Source organism: Schistocerca cancellata, chromosome 4 (assembly GCF_023864275.1).
Source record: "Schistocerca cancellata isolate TAMUIC-IGC-003103 chromosome 4, iqSchCanc2.1, whole genome shotgun sequence".
Taxonomy (NCBI): domain Eukaryota; kingdom Metazoa; phylum Arthropoda; class Insecta; order Orthoptera; family Acrididae; genus Schistocerca; species Schistocerca cancellata.
In genome coordinates this window covers 789,317,307-789,322,275 of record NC_064629.1, presented here as the reverse complement: position 1 = coordinate 789,322,275, position 4,969 = coordinate 789,317,307, and the positions used below count along the sequence as shown (strand labels likewise).

The 4,969-nt window shown below is 45.4% G+C and overlaps 1 non-coding gene across 1 annotated transcript; it reads left to right on the top strand.

Moving 5' to 3' along the window:
• The first annotated feature begins 1,645 nt into the window (after positions 1 to 1,645).
• Positions 1,646 to 1,720, top strand: Trnaa-ugc (transfer RNA alanine (anticodon UGC)). The gene has a single exon. It is a non-coding gene; the product is annotated as a tRNA-Ala (tRNA).
• The last annotated feature ends 3,249 nt before the right edge of the window (positions 1,721 to 4,969 follow it).

Below are 4,969 nucleotides of genomic sequence, written 5' to 3'. Positions count from 1 at the left end.
GTGTCTATGTGCCTGTGGTTCTGTCAGTGTGATCATGTGATGTATCTGACCCCAGGAATGTGTCAATAAAATTTCCCCTTCCTGGGACAATGAATTCACGGTGTTCTTATTTTAACTTCCAGGAGTGTATTTCGGCAAGATAATGCCCGCCCGCACACGGACAAAGTTTGTGCTGCTTGTCTTCGTGCTTGCTAAACCCTACCTTGGCTTTCAAGGTCGCAAGATCTCTCCCCGACTAAGAACGTTAGGAGCATTGGGGGCAGGGATCTGCAAACATCACGGGATTTTGACTATCAGATGCGCCAGTTGGGCAAAGTTCAGGACAGTATCCCTCAGAAGGACCTCCAACAATCTGTCAATTAAAGCCAAGCTGAATAACTGCTTGCATAAGCGTTTGGTAGTCATCCTGTCCAACCCCACAGCGCAGTGATACGACGACGATATGCTACGTCCCGTTCTTTCTACCTTCACTGCAATACGTTCTGGGCTTATATTTCGGCAAGATAATGCCGCCCGCACACGGCCAAAGTTTGTGGTGCTTGTCTTCGTGCTTGCTAAACCCTACCATGGCTATCAAGGTCGCCAGATCTCTCCCCGACTGAGAACGTTTGGAGCATTGGGGGCAGGGATCTGCAAACATCAGGGGATTTTGACTATCAGATACGCCAGTTGGACAAAATTCGGGACAGTATCCCTCAGAAGGACCTCCAACAATCTGTCAATTAAAGCCAAGCTGAATAACTGCTTGCATAAGGGCCAGAGGTGCACCAAAGTGTTACTGATTTTTCAGTATGCGAAGCACTTCCTGTTGAATATATGATTCATTATTTTCTGAAACTGTAATCATTTGTTTTTATTTATACGTGTACATCAAATCTACCTATTTTCGTCCCATTCGGATAATTCCTTCGTGGTTCGGCGTTCCTTTATTTATTTATTTGTGTCTTAGAGTATATTTCAGAGCAAATGAAATAGTCTACAGCTGACGCGGAACCATGTACGCAGTTGGCGGGATTATTCTTAATTTCTTTTACAGTTGATTAAAAGCACAGAATACAAATAAATTTTGAAGTATTAATACTAATTGTAGGCAAAATCTACATAAATGAATCCTATTTTCAATAAATTAGTCAGTCAAAATAGTTAATAATTTATTTCAGCTAGTTGTGTTCTAATTAGAGCAACTTTTTTAATTCCATTGGAATGTACTACTCTGGCAAGTGTTTCCCAGCAACTGGTGAAAATAAAAATCCAGGCACGAAACTGCACTATCGGAAGGAGGGCTAGTAGCTGGAGCGGAAGGTGGCCAATTGAAATGCCTACGTAAGTTCCTGCGACTGACTGACTAAAGTTCTGAGCGTTAAAGCAATTTCATGGAGCTTCTCGTAGTGAACAAAATAGGGAAGTCTGTGTGCAAGCTTCTTGGGTATGAGAGGCAAATAGTATGCTTCTTGCAGCAGTGATGGTTTCTGAAAGGGTTCAACATTTCCTAAGGCGGTAGTTAGTAAGAAATGATAAGTAAATGGACACTCTAGCTGCAAACAGGCGTTGATGTACTTCATTGGGGATATGTTGAAAATGTGTGCCCCGACCCGGACTCGAACCCGAGATCTCCTGCTTGCATGGCAGACGCTGTATCTATCGTGCCCGCGGTGGCTCAGATGGATAGAGCGTCTGCCATGCAAGCAGGAGATCTCGGGTTCGAGTCCCGGTCGGGGCACACATTTTCAACATGTCCCCAATGAAGTACATCAACGCCTGTTTGCAGCTAGGGTGTCCATTTAATTATCATTTCATTTCTAGCAAAGCTGCAAGGTCATCCACGGTAACTGTTCTTCCGGGAACAGATACCACCGTCATAGGTAGTTAGTATCCTTGTTAATCCACTAAGTTATTTTTCCAATGCGAAGAGCCCAAGCGAGTCGTAAGGTTTATTTCAACGCGCGTGTGTGGAATTTTGACTGGCAGTGCTGTCATACACAGGAGAATTGAAAAACTATATCTAAATGCGTGAAGGTGTCCATGGGATCGTCATTTGGTGCGGAGATTTCTAGCTGACCCTCGACATAAATAGGACACAGATGTTGACATAGGCAGATGGAAATATCCATTACCGTTCGATTACACTAGTGACCATAAATAGTAGCAAGGAAACAACTATAAAACATCTAAGAGTAGCCGCTTTTAGCGACCTAAAGTGGATTTAGAACATGATATCCAGGGAACATTCATTCTTGATTACTGATCATCAATATCGGATCGATCTCAGGTTGAATTGATAGAAGTGACAGAGAATAACGAATGACTAGCGGCAGATTTCGTCACGGGTTATTTTAGGAGGTGGGAGGGTGCTATAGCGAAGCTCTGTTGTAGACCTCAAAAGAGACGTAGTACATACGAGGTGGGTATCTTGTTGAAATTTGGGAAGTGTTCATTCCAAGAAGTATCAAGCATTATTCTAATTCTTCCAATATACGTTTCAAAATATCAACGTAACGGGACTATCAGAGTCACAGGGAGGCTTATCCAGAGCCTTGGTTCCGAAGTGCAGATTTGTATAAAAATATGAATCGGTTGAGATACTCTTTGCTGGAATCGTTGATAAATGTTAACAGCATAACCATTAATGTTCCATAGAGAGTTCACATGAGTAGTTCAAGTACCATGTATTCTAGCGTAGGATAATCCATCGTGTTAAGTAGTCCGCACAGCACACGATGAAATAAAGTGGCTATTTTTAAAATGATATTTTAATCGCAGTATGTCCCATGGGATATGACCAATAGGGGTCTGCACAGTTGATGTTATACATGATAACATGAACGGTGTAACAGCGTTCTCTTGGCTGAGGAGTTTTCACTGGCATCTTTTCATCGACTTCCAGAGATGCAGTTCAGTTTCTTTCTGCAATTTACGTGTGAGATCTTGAGTGTACCTGATTTTCTTGGGGAGGAGGTGGGTGGAGGGGGAGGAGGGAGGGATTGATCGATACGTAAGAACTACTGGATCAGCCAGAGTGTTTGGATGGCACTGTATGGCGGAATAAACTCTGCTTCAGCGTGTTGTCCTTACTAGCATCTTGTTCACGACTGGCCCAGCTTGACGATGTGTCCTGGGAGTGTGACTGTTGCTTTGGAAACTGGAACATCGATATGGCACCCATATGGGGCACTGGAATTTAGGGTGCGAAGATGGTAACGATTGTGAGCTCAGTGGAAGTAGCAGGAGATGATGCGACCGCTAAAGTGGTTCTTCTTGCACACACATTCGTGGTTATGGTACATGCTAAATCGGCAAGAGACTTGTCCACAATAGCTGCTTTCCACTGAAGGTTCGTACAAAAAATTTTTCGTTTATTACCAAGGCAGTACGAAAATGTTGCCGGCCGGGGTGCCGAGTGGTTCTAGGCGCTTCAGTCTGGAACCGCGCGACCGCTACGGTCGCAGGTTCGAATCCTGCCTTGGGCATGGATGTGTGTGATGTCATTAGGTTAGTTAGGTTTAAGTAATTCTAAGTTCTAGGGGACTGATGACCACAGATGCTAAGTCCCATAGTGCTCAGAACCATTTGAACCATTTTTGAACGAAAATGTTGGGCGCGGGGCTCTCTCGGTAACGAGATATCTAGTGTGTCAACAACTACAATGCATAAGTTGCACAGACTTGGCATAATTACTTATGGAAATACAGAAATTGCGTCTTATTTTGTTACTAAAACACTACGCGATCAAAAGTATCCGGACACCTCGCTGAAAATGACTTACAAGTTACCGAGCGGGGTGGCGCAGTGGTTAGACACTGGACTCGCATTCGGGAGGACGACGGTTCAATCCCGCGTCCGGCCATCCTGATTTAGGTTTTCCGTGATTTCCCTAAATCACTCCAGGCAAATTCCGGGATGGTTCCTCTGAAAGGGCACGGCCGACTTCCTTCCCAATCCTTCTCTAATCCGATGAGACCGATGACCACGCTGTCTGGTCTCCTTCCCCAAACCAACCAACCAAACAACCAACTTACAAGTTCGTGGTGGCCTCTAACTGTAATGCTGGAATTCAGTATGGTGTTGGCCCTACCTTCCACTCTCGCAGTCATTGGTTCAATCCGGTGCTGGAAGCTTTGTTGGGGAATGGCATCCCATTCTTCACGGAGTGCTGCACTCAGGAGAGGTATCGATGTCGGTCGGTGAGGCCTGGCACGAGGTCGGAGTTGAAAAACATCCCAAAGGTGTTCTGTAGGATTCAGGTCAGGACTCTGTGCAGTCCACTCCATTACAGGGATGCTATTGTCGTGTAACCACTCCGCCGAAGGTCGTGCATTATGAACAGGCGCTCGATCGTGTTGAAGGATGCAATCGCCATCCCCCTATTGCTCTTCAACAGTGTGAAGCAACAAGGTGCTTAAAACATCAATGTAGGCCTGTGCTGTGATAGTGCCACGCCCCCTCCATCAATAAACACTGCCGCACCATAACACAACCGCCTCCGAATTTTACTGTTGGCACTACACACGCTGGCAGATGACGTTCACAGGGCATTCGCCATACCCACACTCTGCCATCGGATCGCCATATTGTGTACAGTGATTCGCCTCTGCACACATCGTTTTTACACAGTTCAGTAGTCCAATGTTGACGGTCCTTACACCAAGCGAGGTGTCGTTCGGCATTTACTGGCGTGATGTGTGGCTTATGAGCAGTTGCTCGACCATGAAATCCTAGTTTTCTCACCTCCCGCCTAACTGTCATAGTGCTTGCAGTGGATCCTGATGCAGCTTGGAATTCCTGTGTGATGGTCTGGATAGGCGTCTGCCTATTACACATTACGACCCTCGTCAGCTGTCGGCACTCTCTGTCAGACAACAACGAGGTCAGTCTGTACGCTTTTGTGCTGTACGTGACCCTTCATGTTTCCACTTCACTATCACATCGGAAACAGTGGACCTAGAGATGTTAGGAGTGTAGAAATATCACG